This window comes from Gorilla gorilla, chromosome 14 (genome assembly GCF_029281585.2).
Source record: "Gorilla gorilla gorilla isolate KB3781 chromosome 14, NHGRI_mGorGor1-v2.1_pri, whole genome shotgun sequence".
Classification (NCBI taxonomy): Eukaryota; Metazoa; Chordata; class Mammalia; order Primates; family Hominidae; genus Gorilla; species Gorilla gorilla.
The window spans coordinates 4,088,881-4,116,311 of NC_073238.2; positions in this window are offsets into that span (position 1 = coordinate 4,088,881).

The following is a 27,431-nucleotide window of genomic DNA, read 5'->3' on the forward strand; positions in this document are numbered from 1 at the left end:
GGTATGGTGGCAGCTTCCATAGTCCCAGTGTGGTGTAGTCGCAGCAAACTTGGAGGCTGAGGCAGGACAATCACTTGAACCCTTGAGGGAGAGGTTGCACTGAATCAAGATGGCGCCATTGCACTGCAGCCTGTGTAACAGAACAAGACTCTGTCTGAAAAAGAATTATATGCATATAATATATATCATATATATTATATATCATACAATATATATGTCATATAATATATATGTGATGTATGATAACATATATCGTATTTAATATATATTATGTCATATAATATATAATATATATAATAGCTATTATATATATTTATTAGGTATAATATAAAATATATTATCAACATTGTATATTATATCATATTTAATATACAGAATATATTATATATGTCATAATATATATTATAAAATATTTAATATATAATATGTCAAAATATAAAACTTATAATATATCCTGTGTAATGACATATAATATATATTATATCTTATGACATTTAAAATACATAATTTATATATAATATATCATATTAAATATTAATTACATATTATAGATATATTAAATACATGATACATACATTATATATAGCATATTATATATATTATATATTGAATATAGATTATATATATTAAACATATGACATATATTACATATAATTTATGTTAAATAATATATACAATTTATTATATAATATAAAAATATTATATATGTAAATTATATATTGTATGTAACATATACCCTATACAATATATATCTATATATAATATATGATATATGTTTAATACATGATACATATAATATATGTGATAAATATGTAATAGATGATATATAATGTAATATATGATATGTATTATGAAATATATGATATATATTATTTAACATATATATTATATATAATATCTGACATAAAACATATTTGATATGTATCTTGTAACATCTGATATATGTTATGTATAACGTATGACATACATTATAATATCTTACGTATTATATATCATAAATGATATATGTTATTTATCGTATATGATATATATTATATATCATGTGTGATATATATTATATATGATATGAATTATATACCATATGATATAGATTATATGTAATATATGATATATAATATATGATATACACTCTGTAATATATGATATATAATATGTGTTATATATTATAGATAATTGTATAGTCTATTATGAATGATTATATTATATGTTATATATAATATATCATAATAGATCACAGATAATATATCATAATATATTATATTACATTACATTAGTATACATTGTATAACATTATGTATCCTATTATATATAATATATGTCATATATATAATCTTATATATTATATTATGATATAACATATAATATGTTAATAAATAATATATAGTGTATAATATATTACATATCATGTATAATATATTACATATTATATAAAATATACAATATATTACATATCATATAAAATATATGTTATATATTATGTATTATATTATATAGTATATTATATATTAGATATCATACATTATATGATATTTTAAATATTAGCTATTAGACATTATATAATGAATGATATATTATATGTTACATATTATATAAATTATATATTAAAATATTATATATTTAATAATATATAATTATATAATTATATATGTGATTATATATGTTGTAATATATATAATAATTATATATTTTTACATGTATTATATTATATATAATAGTTATATCTTATTATATATTATATTATACATAATATATGTAATATAAGTATGCAGTATATAAAAGGAAATTATATATATGTGATACATATTATACATTTTATATAAAATACGTTTTGTATAATTATATATACATACACACTCATATATATATATGTCTATATATATATTTGGGGTTGCCCTATTTCCCATCTCATAACTTATTTCAAGAAGCACAGCATAGTAATATGTGGGCTTGGGATTCAGTTTTTGAAACAAAACACTGAGCATTCAGTGACCTTCCTGTACATGTAAAAGCACTGCTGTCTGCCTCGCAGCAGTTGGTCATCACAATGTGGATTGTACCTTCAGCCTGGAATGTTTATGCCCTATCGCCATGGTGATGGGGTTAGGGATCTCCTGCTCTTGGTCCTCAGTGACACTGTCAGTGCTGAGTTTTTCAAAGGTCAGAGCAGATTGAACCTTTGTGGTTTCATTTTCCCTGATTTTGATTTTCCTTCTGGGGAACCTGTGTTGCTGCATTCAAGGTATGTTCGTACTAGCCTGTCAAATGCGGACTCTTCAAATTACTAGTTAATGCTTACCACATATGCTATTTAAAAAATTGTCGTCTTTATTTCCCTTGTGCAGTTGTAAACATGTTTCATGGTTATGTTTTATTCCTGAACTTATATATTTGACTATTGTACCAAGCAGAGTACCTTTGAAATTTTTCTTCATTTAAAAAATATGTATCTTGGCTCAGGCCTGTTATCCCAGCACTTTGGGAGGACAAGGCAAGAGGATCACAAGGAAAGGAGATCAAGACCATCATGGCCAATACAGTGAAGCCCTGTCTCTACTAAAAATACAAAAAATTAGCCAGGTATGGTGGCAGCTTCCATAGTCCCAGTGTGGTGTAGTCGCAGCAAACTTGGAGGCAGAGGCAGGACAATCACTTGAACCCTTGAGGGAGAGGTTGCAGTGAATCAAGAGGGCGCCATTGCACTGCAGCCTGTGTAACAGAACAAGACTCTGTCTGGAAAAGAATTATATGCATATAATATATATCATATATATTATATATCATATAATATATATGTCATATAATATATATGTGATGTATGATATCATATATAGTATTTCATATATATTATGTCATATAATATATAATATATATAATAGATATTATATATATTTATTAGGTATAATATATAATATATTATCTCCATTATATATTATATCATATAAAATATACAGAATATATTATATATGTCATATTATATATTATAAAATATTTAATATATAACATGACAAAATATAAAACTTATAATATATGCTGTTTATTGACATATAATATATATTATATCTTATGACATTTAAAATATATAATTTATATATAATATATCATATTAAATATTAATTACATATTATAGATATATGAAATACATGATACATACATTATATATAGCATATTATATATATTATATATTGAATATAGATTATATATATTAAACATATGACATATATTACATATAATTTATGTTAAATAATACATACAATTTATTATATAATATAAAAATATTATATATGTAAATTATATATTGTATGTAACATATACCCTATACAATATATATCATATATATAATATATGATATATGTTTAACACATGATACATATAATATATGTGATAAATATGTAATATATGATATATAATGTAATATACGATATGTATTATAAAATATATGATATATATTATTTAACATATATATTATATATAATATCGGACATAAAACATATATGATATGTATCTTGTAACATCTGATATATTTTATGTATAACGTATGACATACATTATAATATGTTACGTATTACATATCATATATGATATGTTTGTTATCGTATATGATATATATTATATATCATGTGTGATATATATTATATATGATATGTATTATATATCATATGATATAGATTATATGTAATATATGATATATAATATATGATATACACTATGTAATATATGATATATATAATATGTGTTATATATTATAGATAATTACATAGTCTATTATGAATGATTATATTATATATTATATATAATATATCATAATAGATCACAGATAATATATCATAATATATTATATTACATTACATTAGTATACATTGTATAACATTATGTATCCTATTATATATAATATATGTCATATATAATCTTATATATTATATTATGATATAACATATAATATGTTAATAAATAATATATGGTGTATAATATATTACATATCATATATAATATATTACATATTATATAAAATATACAATATATAACATATCATATAAAATATATGTTATATATTATGTATTATATTATATAGTATATTATATATTAGATATCATTTAATATATGATATTTTAAATATTAGCTATTAGACATTATATAATGAATGATATATTATATGTTACATATTATATAAATTGTATATTAAAATATTATATATTTAATACTATATAATTATATAATTATATATGTAATTATATATGTTGTAATATATATAATAATTATATATTTTTACATGTATTATGGTATATATAATAGTTATATATTATTATATATTATATTATACATAATATATGTAATATAAGTATGCAGGATATAAAAGGAAATTATACATATGTGATACATATTATATATGTTATATATAATACGTTTTGTATAATTATATATACATACACACACACATATATATATATATCTATATATATATTTGGGGTTGCCCTATTTCCCATCTCCTAACTTATTTCAAGAAGCACAGCATAGTAATATGTGGGCTTGGGATTCAGTTTTTGAAACAAAACACTGAGCATTCAGTGACCTTCCTGTACATGTAAAAGCACTGCTGTCTGCCTGGCAGCAGTTGGACATCACAATGTGGATTGTACCTTCACCCTGGAATGTTTATGCCCTATCGCCATGGTGATGGGGTTAGGGATCTCCTGCTCTTGGTCCTCAGTGCCACTGTCAGTGCTGAGTTTTTCAAAGGTCAGAGCAGATTGAACCTTTGTGGTTTCATTTTCCCTGATTTAGATTTTCCTTCTGGGGAACCTGTGTTGCTGCATTCAAGGTATGTCCATACTAGCCTGTCAAATGCGAACTCTTCAAATTACTAGTTAATGCTTACCACATATGCTATTTAAAAAATTGTCGTCTTTATTTCCCATGTGCAGTTGTAAACATGTTTCATGGTTATGTTTTATTCCTGAACTTATATATTTGACTATTGTACCAAGCAGAGTACCTTTGAAATTACTCTTCATTTAAAAAACATGTATCTTGGCTCAGGCCTGTTATCCCAGCACTTTGGGAGGACAAGGCAAGAGGATCACAAGGAAAGGAGATCAAGACCATCATGGCCAATACAGTGAAGCCCTGTCTCTACTAAAAATACAAAAAATTAGCCAGGTATGGTGGCAGCTTCCATAGTCCCAGTGTGGTGTAGTCGCAGCAAACTTGGAGGCTGAGGCAGGACAATCACATGAACCCTTGAGGGAGAGGTTGCAGTGAATCAAGATGGCGCCATTGCACTGCAGCCTGTGTAACAGAACAAGACTCTGTCTGAAAAAGAATTATATGCATATAATATATATCATATATATTATATATCATACAATATATATGTCATATAATATATATGTGATGTATGATAACATATATCGTATTTAATATATATTATGTCATATAATATATAATATATATAATAGCTATTATATATATTTATTAGGTATAATATAAAATATATTATCAACATTGTATATTATATCATATTTAATATACAGAATATATTATATATGTCATAATATATATTATAAAATATTTAATATATAATATGTCAAAATATAAAACTTATAATATATCCTGTGTAATGACATATAATATATATTATATCTTATGACATTTAAAATACATAATTTATATATAATATATCATATTAAATATTAATTACATATTATAGATATATTAAATACATGATACATACATTATATATAGCATATTATATATATTATATATTGAATATAGATTATATATATTAAACATATGACATATATTACATATAATTTATGTTAAATAATATATACAATTTATTATATAATATAAAAATATTATATATGTAAATTATATATTGTATGTAACATATACCCTATACAATATATATCTATATATAATATATGATATATGTTTAATACATGATACATATAATATATGTGATAAATATGTAATAGATGATATATAATGTAATATATGATATGTATTATGAAATATATGATATATATTATTTAACATATATATTATATATAATATCTGACATAAAACATATTTGATATGTATCTTGTAACATCTGATATATGTTATGTATAACGTATGACATACATTATAATATCTTACGTATTATATATCATAAATGATATATGTTATTTATCGTATATGATATATATTATATATCATGTGTGATATATATTATATATGATATGAATTATATACCATATGATATAGATTATATGTAATATATGATATATAATATATGATATACACTCTCTAATATATGATATATAATATGTGTTATATATTATAGATAATTGTATAGTCTATTATGAATGATTATATTATATGTTATATATAATATATCATAATAGATCACAGATAATATATCATAATATATTATATTACATTACATTAGTATACATTGTATAACATTATGTATCCTATTATATATAATATATGTCATATATATAATCTTATATATTATATTATGATATAACATATAATATGTTAATAAATAATATATAGTGTTTAATATATTACATATCATGTATAATATATTACATATTATATAAAATATACAATATATTACATATCATATAAAATATATGTTATATATTATGTATTATATTATATAGTATATTATATATTAGATATCATACATTATATGATATTTTAAATATTAGCTATTAGACATTATATAATGAATGATATATTATATGTTACATATTATATAAATTATATATTAAAATATTATATATTTAATAATATATAATTATATAATTATATATGTGATTATATGTGTTGTAATATATATAATAATAATATATTTTTACATGTATTATGTTATATATAATAGTTATATATTATTATATATTATATTATACATAATATATGTAATATAAGTATGCAGGATATAAAAGGAAATTATATATATGTGATACATATTATATATGTTATATATAATACGTTTTGTATAATTATATATACATACACACAAATATATATATATATGTCTATATATATATTTGGGGTTGCCCTATTTCCCATCTCATAACTTATTTCAAGAAGCACAGCATAGTAATATGTGGGCTTGGGATTCAGTTTTTGAAACAAAACACTGAGCATTCAGTGACCTTCCTGTACATGTAAAAGCACTGCTGTCTGCCTGGCAGCAGTTGGACATCACAATGTGGATTGTACCTTCACCCTGGAATGTTTATGCCCTATCGCCATGGTGATGGGGTTAGGGATCTCCTGCTCTTGGTCCTCAGTGCCACTGTCAGTGCTGAGTTTTTCAAAGGTCAGAGCAGATTGAACCTTTGTGGTTTCATTTTCCCTGATTTTGATTTTCCTTCTGGGGAACCTGTGTTGCTGCATTCAAGGTATGTTCATACTAGCCTGTCAAATGCGAACTCTTCAAATTACTAGTTAATGCTTACCACATATGCTATTTAAAAAATTGTCGTCTTTATTTCCCATGTGCAGTTGTAAACATGTTTCATGGTTATGTTTTATTCCTGAACTTATATATTTGACTATAGTACCAAGCAGAGTACCTTTGAAATTTTTCTTCATTTAAAAAATATGTAAATTGGCTCAGGCCTGTTATCCCAGCACTTTGGGAGGACAAGGCAAGAGGATCACAAGGAAAGGAGATCAAGACCATCGTGGCCAATACAGTGAAGCCCTGACTCTACTAAAAATACAAAAAATTAGCCAGGTATGGTGGCAGCTTCCATAGTCCCAGTGTGGTGTAGTCACAGCAAACTTGGAGGCTGAGGCAGGACAATCACTTGAACCCTTGAGGGAGAGGTTGCAGTGAATCAAGATGGCGCCATTGCACTGCAGCCTGTGTAACAGAACAAGACTCTGTCTGAAAAAGAATTATATGCATATAATATATATCATATATATTATATATCATATAATATATATGTCATATAATATATATGTGATGTATGATAACATATATAGTATTTCATATATATTATGTCATATAATATATAATATATATAATAGATATTATATATATTTATTAGGTATAATATATAATATATTATCTCCATTATATATTATATCATATATAATATACAGAATATAATATATATGTCATATTATATATTATAAAATATTTAATATATAATATGACAAAATATAAAACTTATAATATATGCTGTGTAATGACTTATAATATATATTATATCTTATGACATTTAAAATACATAATTTATATATAATATATCATATTAAATATTAATTACTTATTATAGATATATTAAATACATGACACATACATTATATATAGCATATTATATATATTATATATTGAATATAGATTATATATATTAAACATATGACATATATTACATATAATTTATGTTAAATAATATATACAATTTATTATATAATATAAAAATATTATATATGTAAATTATATATTGTATGTAACATATACCCTGTACAATATATATCATATATATAATATATGATATATGTTTAATACATGATACATATAATATATGTGATAAATATGTAATATATTATATATAATGTAATATACGATATGTATTATAAAATATATGATATATATTATTTAACATATATATTATATATAATATCTGACATAAAACATATATGATATGTATCTTGTAACATCTGATATATGTTATGTATAACGTATGACATACATTATAATATGTTACGTATTACATATCATATATGATATATTAGTTATCGTATATGATATATATTATATATCATGTGTGATATATATTATATATGATATGTATTATATATCATATGATATAGATTATATGTAATATATGATATATAATATATGATATACACTATGTAATATATGATATAAATAATATTTGTTATATATTATAGATAATTACGTAGTCTATTATGAATGATTATATTATATATTATATATAATATATCATAGTAGATCACAGTTAATATATCATAATATATTATATTACATTACATTAGTATACATTGTATAACATTGTGTATCCTATTATATATAATATATGTCATATATATAATCTTATATATTATATTATGATATAACATATAATATGTTAATAAATAATATAGTGTATAATATATTACATATCATATATAATATATTACATATTATATAAAATATACAATATATAACATATCATATAAAATATATGTTATATATTATGTATTATATTATATAGTATATTATATATTAGATATCATATATTATATGATATTTTAAATATTAGCTATTAGACATTATATAATGAATCATATATTATATGTTACATATTATATAAATTATATGTTAAAATATTATATATTGAATAAGATATAATTATATAATTATATATGTAATTATATATGTTGTAATATATAATAATTATATATTTTTACATGTATTATATTATATATAATAGTTATATATTATTATATATTATATTATACATAATATATGTAATATAAGTATGCAGGATATAAAAGGAAATTATATATATGTGATACATATTATATATTTTATATATAATACGTTTTGTATAATTATATATACATACACACACACATATATATATATATCTATATATATATTTGGGGTTGCCCTATTTCCCATCTCATAACTTATTTCAAAAAGCACAGCATAGTAATATGTGGGCTTGGGATTCAGTTTTTGAAACAAAACACTGAGCATTCAGTGACCTTCCTGTACATGTAAAAGCACTGCTGTCTGCCTGGCAGCAGTTGGACATCACAATGTGGATTGTACCTTCACCCTGGAATGTTTATGCCCTATCGCCATGGTGATGGGGTTAGGGATCTCCTGCTCTTGGTCCTCAGTGCCACTGTCAGTGCTGAGTTTTTCAAAGGTCAGAGCAGATTGAACCTTTGTGGTTTCATTGTCCATGATTTTGATTTTCCTTCTGGGGAACCTGTGTTGCTGCATTCAAGGTATGTCCATACTAGCCTGTCAAATGCGAACTCTTCAAATTACTAGTTAATGCTTACCACATATGCTATTTAAAAAATTGTCGTCTTTATTTCCCATGTGCAGTTGTAAACATGTTTCATGGTTATGTTTTATTCCTGAACTTATATATTTGACTATTGTACCAAGCAGAGTACCTTTGAAATTTTTCCTCATTTAAAAAATATGTAGAGGATCACAAGGAAAGGAGATCAAGACCATCATGGCCAATACAGTGAAGCCGTGTCTCTACTAAAAATACAAAAAATTAGCCAGGTATGGTGGCAGCTTCCATAGTCCCAGTGTGGTGTAGTCGCAGCAAACTTGGAGGCTGAGGCAGGACAATCACTTGAACCCTTGAGGGAGAGGTTGCAGTGAATCAACATGGCGCCATTGCACTGCAGCCTGTGTAACAGAACAAGACTCTGTCTGAAAAAGAATTATATGCATATAATATATATCATATATATTATATATCATATAATATATATGTCATATAATGTATATGTGATATATGATAACATATATAGTATTTAATATATTATGTCATATAATATATAATATATAATAGATATTATATATATTTATTAGGTATAATATATAATATATTATCTCCATTATATATTTTATCATATATAATATACAGAATATATTATATGTGTCATATTATATATTATAAAATATTTAATATATAATATGTCAAAATATAAAACTTATAATATATCCTGTGTAATGACATATAATATATATTATATCTTATGACATTTAAAATACATAATTTATATATAATATATCATATTAAATATTAATTACATATTATACATATATTAAATATATGATACATACATTATATATGGCATATTATATATATTATATAATGAATATAGATTATATATATTAAACATATTACATATATTACATATAATTTATGTTAAATAATATATACAATTTATTATATAATATAAAAATATTATATATGTAAATTATATATTGTATGTTACATATACCCTATACAATATATATCATATATATAATATATGATATATGTTTAATACATGATACATATAATATATGTGATAAATATGTAATATATGATATATAATGTAATATATGATATGTATTATAAAATATATGATATATATTATTTAACATATATATTATATATAATATCTGACATAAAACATATATGATATGTATCTTGTAACATCTGATATATGTTATGTATAATGTATGACATACATTATAATATGTTATGTATTATATATCATATATGATATATGTTATTTATCGTTTATGATATATATTAAATATCATGTGTGATATATATTATATATGATATGTATTATATATCATATGATATAGATTATATGTAATATATGATATATAATATATGATATACACTATGTAATATATGATATATATAATATGTGTTATATATTATAGATAATTACATAGTCTATTATGAATGATTATATTATATATTATATATAATATATCATAGTAGATCACAGTTAATATATCATAATATATTATATTACATTACATTAGTATACATTGTATAACATTGTGTATCCTATTATATATAATATATGTCATATATATAATCTTATATATTATATTATGATATAACATATAATATGTTAATAAATAATATAGTGTATAATATATTACATATCATATATAATATATTACATATTATATAAAATATACAATATATAACATATCATATAAAATATATGTTATATATTATGTATTATATTATATAGTATATTATATATTAGATATCATATATTATATGATATTTTAAATATTAGCTATTAGACATTATATAATGAATCATATATTATATGTTACATATTATATAAATTATATGTTAAAATATTATATATTGAATAAGATATAATTATATAATTATATATGTAATTATATATGTTGTAATATATAATAATTATATATTTTTACATGTATTATATTATATATAATAGTTATATATTATTATATATTATATTATACATAATATATGTAATATAAGTATGCAGGATATAAAAGGAAATTATATATATGTGATACATATTATATATTTTATATATAATACGTTTTGTATAATTATATATACATACACACACACATATATATATATATCTATATATATATTTGGGGTTGCCCTATTTCCCATCTCATAACTTATTTCAAAAAGCACAGCATAGTAATATGTGGGCTTGGGATTCAGTTTTTGAAACAAAACACTGAGCATTCAGTGACCTTCCTGTACATGTAAAAGCACTGCTGTCTGCCTGGCAGCAGTTGGACATCACAATGTGGATTGTACCTTCACCCTGGAATGTTTATGCCCTATCGCCATGGTGATGGGGTTAGGGATCTCCTGCTCTTGGTCCTCAGTGCCACTGTCAGTGCTGAGTTTTTCAAAGGTCAGAGCAGATTGAACCTTTGTGGTTTCATTGTCCATGATTTTGATTTTCCTTCTGGGGAACCTGTGTTGCTGCATTCAAGGTATGTCCATACTAGCCTGTCAAATGCGAACTCTTCAAATTACTAGTTAATGCTTACCACATATGCTATTTAAAAAATTGTCGTCTTTATTTCCCATGTGCAGTTGTAAACATGTTTCATGGTTATGTTTTATTCCTGAACTTATATATTTGACTATTGTACCAAGCAGAGTACCTTTGAAATTTTTCCTCATTTAAAAAATATGTATCTTGGCTCAGGCCTGTTATCCCAGCACTTTGGGAGGACAAGGGAAGAGGATCACAAGGAAAGGAGATCAAGACCATCATGGCCAATACAGTGAAGCCGTGTCTCTACTAAAAATACAAAAAATTAGCCAGGTATGGTGGCAGCTTCCATAGTCCCAGTGTGGTGTAGTCGCAGCAAACTTGGAGGCTGAGGCAGGACAATCACTTGAACCCTTGAGGGAGAGGTTGCAGTGAATCAACATGGCGCCATTGCACTGCAGCCTGTGTAACAGAACAAGACTCTGTCTGAAAAAGAATTATATGCATATAATATATATCATATATATTATATATCATATAATATATATGTCATATAATGTATATGTGATATATGATAACATATATAGTATTTAATATATTATGTCATATAATATATAATATATAATAGATATTATATATATTTATTAGGTATAATATATAATATATTATCTCCATTATATATTTTATCATATATAATATACAGAATATATTATATGTGTCATATTATATATTATAAAATATTTAATATATAATATGTCAAAATATAAAACTTATAATATATCCTGTGTAATGACATATAATATATATTATATCTTATGACATTTAAAATACATAATTTATATATAATATATCATATTAAATATTAATTACATATTATACATATATTAAATATATGATACATACATTATATATGGCATATTATATATATTATATAATGAATATAGATTATATATATTAAACATATTACATATATTACATATAATTTATGTTAAATAATATATACAATTTATTATATAATATAAAAATATTATATATGTAAATTATATATTGTATGTTACATATACCCTATACAATATATATCATATATATAATATATGATATATGTTTAATACATGATACATATAATATATGTGATAAATATGTAATATATGATATATAATGTAATATATGATATGTATTATAAAATATATGATATATATTATTTAACATATATATTATATATAATATCTGACATAAAACATATATGATATGTATCTTGTAACATCTGATATATGTTATGTATAATGTATGACATACATTATAATATGTTATGTATTATATATCATATATGATATATGTTATTTATCGTTTATGATATATATTAAATATCATGTGTGATATATATTATATATGATATGTATTATATATCATATGATATAGATTATATGTAATATATGATATATAATATATGATATACACTATGTAATATATGATATATATAATGTGTGTTATATATTATAGATAATTACATAGTCTATTATGAATGATTATATTATATATTATATATAATATATCATAGTAGATCACAGTTAATATATCATAATATATTATATTACATTACATTAGTATACATTGTATAACATTGTGTATCCTATTATATATAATATATGTCATATATATAATCTTATATATTATATTATGATATAACATATAATATGTTAATAAATAATATAGTGTATAATATATTACATATCATATATAATATATTACATATTATATAAAATATACAATATATAACATATCATATAAAATATATGTTATATATTATGTATTATATTATATAGTATATTATATATTAGATATCATATATTATATGATATTTTAAATATTAGCTATTAGACATTATATAATGAATCATATATTATATGTTACATATTATATAAATTATATGTTAAAATATTATATATTGAATAAGATATAATTATATAATTATATATGTAATTATATATGTTGTAATATATAATAATTATATATTTTTACATGTATTATATTATATATAATAGTTATATATTATTATATATTATATTATACATAATATATGTAATATAAGTATGCAGGATATAAAAGGAAATTATATATATGTGATACATATTATATATTTTATATATAATACGTTTTGTATAATTATATATACATACACACACACATATATATATATATCTATATATATATTTGGGGTTGCCCTATTTCCCATCTCATAACTTATTTCAAAAAGCACAGCATAGTAATATGTGGGCTTGGGATTCAGTTTTTGAAACAAAACACTGAGCATTCAGTGACCTTCCTGTACATGTAAAAGCACTGCTGTCTGCCTGGCAGCAGTTGGACATCACAATGTGGATTGTACCTTCACCCTGGAATGTTTATGCCCTATCCCCATGGTGATGGGGTTAGGGATCTCCTGCTCTTGGTCCTCAGTGCCACTGTCAGTGCTGAGTTTTTCAAAGGTCAGAGCAGATTGAACCTTTGTGGTTTCATTTTCCCTGATTTAGATTTTCCTTCTGGGGAACCTGTGTTGCTGCATTCAAGGTATGTCCATACTAGCCTGTCAAATGCAAACTCTTCAAATTACTAGTTAATGCTTACCACATATGCTGTTTAAAAAATTGTCGCTTTATTTCCCATGTGCAGTTATAAACATGTTTCATGGTTATGTTTTATTCCTGAACTTATATATTTGACTATTGTACCAAGCAGAGTACCTTTGAAATTTTTCTTCATTTAAAAAACATGTATCTTGGCTCAGGCCTGTTATCCCAGCACTTTGGGAGGACAAGGCAAGAGGATCACAAGGAAAGGAGATCAAGACCATCATGGCCAATACAGTGAAGCCCTGTCTCTACTAAAAATACAAAAAATTAGCCAGGTATGGTGGCAGCTTCCATAGTCCCAGTGTGGTGTAGTCGCAGCAAACTTGGAGGCTGAGGCAGGACAATCACTTGAACCCTTGAGGGAGAGGTTGCAGTGAATCAAGATGGCGCCATTGCACTGCAGCCTGTGTAACAGAACAAGACTCTGTCTGAAAAAGAATTATATGCATATAATATATATCATATATAATATATATCATATAATATATATGTCATATAATATATATGTGATGTATGATAACATTTATAGTATTTAATATATATTATGTCATATAATATATAATATATATAATAGATATTATATATATTTATTAGGTATAATATATAATATATTATCTCCATTGTATATTATATCATATATAATATACAGAATATATTATATATGTAATATTATATATTATAAAATATTTAATATATAATATGACAAAATATAAAACTGATAATATATGCTGTGTAATGACATATAATATATATTATGAATTATGACATTTAAAATACATAATTTATATATAATATATCATATTAAATATTAATTACATATTATAGATATATTAAATACATGATACATACATTATATATAGCATGTTATATATATTAAATATTGAATATAGATTATATATATTAAACATATGACATGTATTACATATAATTTATGTTAAATAATATATACAATTTATTATATAATATAAAAATATTATATATGTAAATTATATATTGTATGTAACATATACCCTATACAATATATATCATATATATAATATATGATATATGTTTAATACATGATACGTATAATATATGTGATAAATATGTAATATATGATATATAATGTAATATACGATATGTATTATAAAATATATGATATATATTATTTAACATATATATTATATATAATATCTGACATAAAACATATATGATATGTATCTTGTAACATCTGATATATGTTATGTATAATGTATGACATGCATTATAATATGTTATGTATTATATATCATATATGATATATGTTATTTATCGTATATGATATATATTATATATCATGTGTGATATATATTATATATGATATGTATTATATATCATATGATATAGATTATATGTAATATATGATATATAATATATGATATACACTATGTAATATATGATATATATAATATGTGTTATATATTATAGATAATTACATAGTCTATTATGAATGATTATATGATATATTACATACAATATATCATAATAGATCACAGATAATATATCATAATATATTATATTACATTACATTAGTATACATTGTATAACATTATGTATCCTATTATATATAATATATGTCATATATATAATCTTATATATTATATTATGATATAACATATAATATGTTAATAAATAATATAGTGTATAATATATTACATATCATATATAATATATTACATATTATATAAAATATACAATATATATCAAATAAAATATATGTTATATATTATGTATTATATTATATAGTATATTATATATTTGATATCATATATTATATGATATTTTAAATATTAGCTATTAGACATTATATAATGAATCATATATTATATGTTACATATTATATAAATTATATATTAAAATATTATATATTGAATAATATATAATTATATAATTATATGTGTAATTATATATGTTGTAATATATAATAATTATATATTTTTACATGTATTAGATTATATATAATAGTTATATATTATTATATATTATATTATACATAATATATGTAATATAAGTATGCAGGATATAAAAGGAAATTATATATATGTGATACATATTATATATTTTATATATAATACGTTTTGTATAATTATATATACATACACACACACATATATATATATATCTATATATATATATTTGGGGTTGCCCTATTTCCCATCTCATAACTTATTTCAAGAAGCACAGCATAGTAATATGTGGGCTTGGGATTCAGTTTTTGAAACAAAACACTGAGCATTCAGTGACCTTCCTGTACATGTAAAAGCACTGCTGTCTGCCTGGCAGCAGTTGGACATCACAATGTGGATTGTACCTTCACCCTGGAATGTTTATGCCCTATCGCCATGGTGATGGGGTTAGGGATCTCCTGCTCTTGGTCCTCAGTGCCACTGTCAGTGCTGAGTTTTTCAAAGGTCAGAGCAGATTGAACCTTTGTGGTTTCATTTTCCCTGATTTAGATTTTCCTTCTGGGGAACCTGTGTTGCTGCATTCAAGGTATGTCCATACTAGCCTGTCAAATGCAAACTCTTCAAATTACTAGTTAATGCTTACCACATATGCTATTTAAAAAATTGTCGTCTTTATTTCCCTTGTGCAGTTGTAAACATGTTTCATGGTTATGTTTTATTCCTGAATTTATATATTTGACTATTGTACCAAGCAGAGTACCTTTGAAATTTTTCTTAATTTAAAAAATATGTATCTTGGCTCAGGCCTGTTATCCCAGCACTTTGGGAGGACAAGGCAAGAGGATCACAAGGAAAGGAGATCAAGACCATCATGGCCAATACAGTGAAGCCCTGTCTCTACTAAAAATACAAAAAATTAGCCAGGTATGGTGGCAGCTTCCATAGTCCCAGTGTGGTGTAGTCGCAGCAAACTTGGAGGCTGAGGCAGGACAATCACTTGAACCCTTGAGGGAGAGGTTGCACTGAATCAAGATGGCGCCATTGCACTGCAGCCTGTGTAACAGAACAAGACTCTGTCTGAAAAAGAATTATATGCATATAATATATATCATATATATTATATATCATATAATATATATGTCATATACTATGTATGTGATGTATGATAACATTCATAGTATTTAATATATATTATGTCATATAATATATAATATATATAATAGATATTATATATATTTACTAGGTATAATATATAATATATTATCTCCATTGTATATTATATCATATATAATATACAGAATATATTATATATGTCATATTATATATTATAAAATATTTAATATATAATATGACAAAATATAAAACTTATAATATATTCTGTGTAATGACATATAATATATATTATGAATTATGACATTTAAAATACATAATTTATATATAATATATCATATTAAATATTAATTACATATTATAGATATATTAAATACATGATACATACATTATATATAGCATGTTATATATATTAAATATTGAATATAGATTATATATATTAAACATATGACACGTATTACATATAATTTCTGTTAAATAATATATACAATTTATTATATAATATAAAAATATTATATATGTAAATTATATATTGTATGTAACATATACCCTATACAATATATATCATATATATAATATATGATATATGTTTAATACATGATACATATAATATATGTGATAAATATGTAATATATGATATATAATGTAATATACGATATGTATTATAAAATATATGATATATATTATTTAACATATATATTATATATAATATCTGACATAAAACATATATGATATGTATCTTGTAACATCTGATATATGTTATGTATAATGTATGACATGCATTATAATATGTTATGTATTATATATCATATATGATATATGTTATTTATCGTATATGATATATATTATATATCATGTGTGATATATATTATATATGATATGTATTATATATCATATGATATAGATTATATGTAATATATGATATATAATATATGATATACACTATGTAATATATGATATATATAATATGTGTTATATATTATAGATAATTACATAGTCTATTATGAATGATTATATGATATATTATATATATTATATCATAATAGATCGCAGATAATATATCATAATATATTATATTACATTACATTAGTATACATTGTATAACATTATGTATCCTATTATATATAATATATGTCATATATATAATCTTATATATTATATTATGATATAACGTATAATATGTTAATAAATAATATAGTGTATAATATATTACATATCATATATAATATATTACATATTATATAAAATATACAATATATAACATATCATATAAAATATATGTTATATATTATGTATTATATTATATAGTATATTATATATTAGATATCATATATTATATGATATTTTAAATATTAGCTATTAGACATTATATAATGAATCATATATTATATATTACATATTATATAAATTATATATTAAAATATTTTATATTGTATAAGATATAATTATATAATTATATATGTAATTATATATGTTGTAATATATAATAATTATATATTTTTACATGTATTATATTATATATAATAGTTATATATTATTATATATTATATTATACATAATATATGTAATATAAGTATGCAGGATATAAAAGGAAATTATATATATGTGATATATATTATATATTTTATATATAATACGTTTTGTATAATTATATATACATACACACACACATATATATATATATCTATATATATATATTTGGGGTTGCCCTATTTCCCATCTCATAACTTATTTCAAGAAGCACAGCATAGTAATATGTGGGCTTGGGATTCAGTTTTTGAAACAAAACACTGAGCATTCAGTGACCTTCCTGTATATGTAAAAGCACTGCTGTCTGCCTGGCAGCAGTTGGACATCACAATGTGGATTGTACCTTCACCCTGGAATGTTTATGCCCTATCGCCATGGTGATGGGGTTAGGGATCTCCTGCTCTTGGTCCTCAGTGCCACTGTCAGTGCTGAGTTTTTCAAAGGTCAGAGCAGATTGAACCTTTGTGGTTTCATTTTCCCTGATTTAGATTTTCCTTCTGGGGAACCTGTGTTGCTGCATTCAAGGTATGTCCATACTAGCCTGTCAAATGCAAACTCTTCAAATTACTAGTTAATGCTTACCACATATGCTATTTAAAAAATTGTCGTCTTTATTTCCCTTGTGCAGTTGTAAACATGTTTCATGGTTATGTTTTATTCCTGAACTTATATATTTGACTATTGTACCAAGCAGAGTACCTTTGAAATTTTTCTTCATTTAAAAAATATGTATCTTGGCTCAGGCCTGTTATCCCAGCACTTTGGGAGGACAAGGCAAGAGGATCACAAGGAAAGGAGATCAAGACCATCATGGCCAATACAGTGAAGCCCTGTCTCTACTAAAAATACAAAAAATTAGCCAGGTATGGTGGCAGCTTCCATAGTCCCAGTGTGGTGTAGTCGCAGCAAACTTGGAGGCTGAGGCAGGACAATCACTTGAACCCTTGAGGGAGAGGTTGCAGTGAATCAAGATGGCGCCATTGCACTGCAGCCTGTGTAACAGAACAAGACTCTGTCTGAAAAAGAATTATATGCATATTATATATCATATATATTATATATCATATAATATATATGTCATATACTATATATGTGATGTATGATAACATTTATAGTATTTAATATATATTATGTCATATAATATATAATATATATAATAGATATTATATATATTTATTAGGTATAATATATAATATATTATCTCCATTGTATATTATATCATATATAATATACAGAATATATTATATATGTCATATTATATATTATAAAATATTTAATATATAATATGACAAAATATAAAACTTATAATATATGCTGTGTAATGACATATAATATATATTATGAATTATGACATTTAAAATACATAATTTATATATAATATATCATATTAAATATTAATTACATATTATAGATATATTAAATACATGATACATACATTATATATAGCATGTCATATATATTAAATATTGAATATAGATTATATATATTAAACATATGACATTTATTACATATAATTTATGTTAAATAATATATACAATTTATTATATAATATAAAAATATTATATATGTAAATTATATATTGTATGTAACATATACCCTATACAATATATATCATATATAATATATGATATATGTTTAATACATGATACATATAATATATGTGATAAATATGTAATATATGATATATAATGTAATATACGATATGTATTATAAAATATATGATATATATTATTTAACATATATATTATATATAATATCTGACATAAAACATATATGATATGTATCTTGTAACATCTGATATATGTTATGTATAACGTATGACATACATTATAATATGTTACGTATTACATATCATATATGATATATTAGTTATCGTATATGATATATATTATATATCATGTGTGATATATATTATATATGATATGTATTATATATCATATGATATAGATTATATGTAATATATGATATATACTATATGATATACACTATGTAATATATGATATAAATAATATATGTTATATATTATAGATAATTACGTAGTCTATTATGAATGATTATATTATATATTATATATAATATATCATAATAGATCACAGATAATATATCATAATATATTATATTACATTACATTAGTATACATTGTATAACATTATGTATCCTATTATATATAATATATGTCATATATATAATCTTATATATTATATTATGATATAACATATAATATGTTAATAAATAATATATGGTGTATAATATATTACATATCATATATAATATATTACATATTATATAAAATATACAATATATAACATATCATATAAAATATATGTTATATATTATGTATTATATTATATAGTATATTATATATTAGATATCATTTATTATATGATATTTTAAATATTAGCTATTAGACATTATATAATGAATGACATATTATATGTTACATATTATATAAAGTATATATTAAAATATCATATATTTAATAATATATAATTATATAATTATATATGTAATTATATATGTTGTAATATATATAGTAATTATATATTTTTACATGTATTATGTTATATATAATAGTTATATATTATTATATATTATATTATACATAATATATGTAATATAAGTATTCAGGATATAAAAGGAAATTATACATATGTGATACATATTATATATGTTATATATAATACGTTTTGTATAATTATATATACATACACACACACATATATATATATATCTATATATATATTTGGGGTTGCCCTATTTCCCATCTCATAACTTATTTCAAGAAGCACAGCATAGTAATATTTGGGCTTGGGATTCAGTTTTTGAAACAAAACACTGAGCATTCAGTGACCTTCCTGTACATGTAAAAGCACTGCTGTCTGCCTGGCAGCAGTTGGTCATCGCAATGTGGATTGTACCTTCAGCCTGGAATGTTTATGCCCTATCGCCATGGTGATGGGGTTAGGGATCTCCTGCTCTTGGTCCTCAGTGACACTGTCAGTGCTGAGTTTTTCAAAGGTCAGAGCAGATTGAACCTTTGTGGTTTCATTTTCCCTGATTTTGATTTTCCTTCTGGGGAACCTGTGTTGCTGCATTCAAGGTATGTTCACACTAGCCTGTCAAATGCGAACTCTTCAAATTACTAGTTAATGCTTACCACATATGCTATTTAAAAAATTGTCGTCTTTATTTCCCATGTGCAGTTGTAAACATGTTTCATGGTTATGTTTTATTCCTGAACTTATATATTTGACTATTGTACCAAGCAGAGTACCTTTGAAATTTTTCTTCATTTAAAAAATATGTATCTTGGCTCAGGCCTGTTATCCCAGCACTTTGGGAGGACAAGGCAAGAGGATCACAAGGAAAGGAGATCAAGACCATCGTGGCCAATACAGTGAAGCCCTGACTCTACTAAAAATACAAAAAATTAGCCAGGTATGGTGGCAGCTTCCATAGTCCCAGTGTGGTGTAGTCACAGCAAACTTGGAGGCTGAGGCAGGACAATCACTTGAACCCTTGAGGGAGAGGTTGCAGTGAATCAAGATGGCGCCATTGCACTGCAGCCTGTGTAACAGAACAAGACTCTGTCTGAAAAAGAATTATATGCATATAATACATATCATATATATTATATATCATATAATATATATGTCATATAATATATATGTGATGTATGATAACATATATAGTATTTCATATATATTATGTCATATAATATATAATATATATAATAGATATTATATATATTTATTAGGTATAATATATAATATATTATCTCCATTATATATTATATCATATATAATATACAGAATATAATATATATGTCATATTATATATTATAAAATATTTAATATATAATATGACAAAATATAAAACTTATAATATATGCTGTGTAATGACTTATAATATATATTATATCTTATGACATTTAAAATACATAATTTATATATAATATATCATATTAAATATTAATTACATATTATAGATATATTAAATACATGACACATACATTATATATAGCATATTATATATATTATATATTGAATATAGATTATATATATTAAACATATGACATATATTACATATAATTTATGTTAAATAATATATACAATTTATTATATAATATAAAAATATTATATATGTAAATTATATATTGTATGTAACATATACCCTGTACAATATATATCATATATATAATATATGATATATGTTTAATACATGATACATATAATATATGTGATAAATATGTAATATATTATATATAATGTAATATACGATATGTATTATAAAATATATGATATATATTATTTAACATATATATTCTATATAATATCTGACATAAAACATATATGATATGTATCTTGTAGCATCTGATATATGTTATGTATAACGTATGACATACATTATAATATGTTACGTATTACATATCATATATGATATATTAGTTATCGTATATGATATATATTATATATCATGTGTGATATATATTATATATGATATGCATTATATATCATATGATATAGATTATATGTAATATATGATATATACTATATGATATACACTATGTAATATATGATATAAATAATATATGTTATATATTATAGATAATTACGTAGTCTATTATGAATGATTATATTATATATTATATATAATATATCATAATAGATCACAGATGATATATCATAATATATTATATTACATTACATTAGTATACATTGTATAACATTATGTATCCTATTATATATAATATATGTCATATATATAATCTTATATATTATATTATGATATAACATATAATATGTTAATAAATAATATATGGTGTATAATATATTACATATCATATATAATATATTACATATTATATAAAATATACAATATATAACATATCATATAAAATATATGTTATATATTATGTATTATATTATATAGTATATTATATATTAGATATCATTTATTATATGATATTTTAAATATTAGCTATTAGACATTATATAATGAATGACATATTATATGTTACATATTATATAAAGTATATATTAAAATATCATATATTTAATAATATATAATTATATAATTATATATGTAATTATATATGTTGTAATATATATAGTAATTATATATTTTTACATGTATTATGTTATATATAATAGTTATATATTATTATATATTATATTATACATAATATATGTAATATAAGTATTCAGGATATAAAAGGAAATTATACATATGTGATACATATTATATATGTTATATATAATACGTTTTGTATAATTATATATACATACACACACACATATATATATATATCTATATATATATTTGGGGTTGCCCTATTTCCCATCTCATAACTTATTTCAAGAAGCACAGCATAGTAATATTTGGGCTTGGGATTCAGTTTTTGAAACAAAACACTGAGCATTCAGTGACCTTCCTGTACATGTAAAAGCACTGCTGTCTGCCTGGCAGCAGTTGGTCATCGCAATGTGGATTGTACCTTCAGCCTGGAATGTTTATGCCCTATCGCCATGGTGATGGGGTTAGGGATCTCCTGCTCTTGGTCCTCAGTGACACTGTCAGTGCTGAGTTTTTCAAAGGTCAGAGCAGATTGAACCTTTGTGGTTTCATTTTCCCTGATTTTGATTTTCCTTCTGGGGAACCTGTGTTGCTGCATTCAAGGTATGTTCATACTAGCCTGTCAAATGCGAACTCTTCAAATTACTAGTTAATGCTTACCACATATGCTATTTAAAAAATTGTCGTCTTTATTTCCCATGTGCAGTTGTAAACATGTTTCATGGTTATGTTTTATTCCTGAACTTATATATTTGACTATTGTACCAAGCAGAGTACCTTTGAAATTTTTCTTCATTTAAAAAATATGTATCTTGGCTCAGGCCTGTTATCCCAGCACTTTGGGAGGACAAGGCAAGAGGATCACAAGGAAAGGAGATCAAGACCATCGTGGCCAATACAGTGAAGCCCTGACTCTACTAAAAATACAAAAAATTAGCCAGGTATGGTGGCAGCTTCCATAGTCCCAGTGTGGTGTAGTCACAGCAAACTTGGAGGCTGAGGCAGGACAATCACTTGAACCCTTGAGGGAGAGGTTGCAGTGAATCAAGATGGCGCCATTGCACTGCAGCCTGTGTAACAGAACAAGACTCTGTCTGAAAAAGAATTATATGCATATAATACATATCATATATATTATATATCATATAATATATATGTCATATAATATATATGTGATGTATGATAACATATATAGTATTTCATATATATTATGTCATATAATATATAATATATATAATAGATATTATATATATTTATTAGGTATAATATATAATATATTATCTCCATTATATATTATATCATATATAATATACAGAATATAATATATATGTCATATTATATATTATAAAATATTTAATATATAATATGACAAAATATAAAACTTATAATATATGCTGTGTAATGACTTATAATATATATTATATCTTATGACATTTAAAATACATAATTTATATATAATATATCATATTAAATATTAATTACATATTATAGATATATTAAATACATGACACATACATTATATATAGCATATTATATATATTATATATTGAATATAGATTATATATATTAAACATATGACATATATTACATATAATTTATGTTAAATAATATATACAATTTATTATATAATATAAAAATATTATATATGTAAATTATATATTGTATGTAACATATACCCTGTACAATATATATCATATATATAATATATGATATATGTTTAATACATGATACATATAATATATGTGATAAATATGTAATATATTATATATAATGTAATATACGATATGTATTATAAAATATATGATATATATTATTTAACATATATATTCTATATAATATCTGACATAAAACATATATGATATGTATCTTGTAGCATCTGATATATGTTATGTATAACGTATGACATACATTATAATATGTTACGTATTACATATCATATATGATATATTAGTTATCGTATATGATATATATTATATATCATGTGTGATATATATTATATATGATATGTATTATATATCATATGATATAGATTATATGTAATATATGATATATACTATATGATATACACTATGTAATATATGATATAAATAATATATGTTATATATTATAGATAATTACGTAGTCTATTATGAATGATTATATTATATATTATATATAATATATCATAATAGATCACAGATAATATATCATAATATATTATATTACATTACATTAGTATACATTGTATAACATTATGTATCCTATTATATATAATATATGTCATATATATAATCTTATATATTATATTATGATATAACATATAATATGTTAATAAATAATATATGGTGTATAATATATTACATATCATATATAATATATTACATATTATATAAAATATACAATATATAACATATCATATAAAATATATGTTATATATTATGTATTATATTATATAGTATATTATATATTAGATATCATTTATTATATGATATTTTAAATATTAGCTATTAGACATTATATAATGAATGACATATTATATGTTACATATTATATAAAGTATATATTAAAATATCATATATTTAATAATATATAATTATATAATTATATATGTAATTATATATGTTGTAATATATATAGTAATTATATATTTTTACATGTATTATGTTATATATAATAGTTA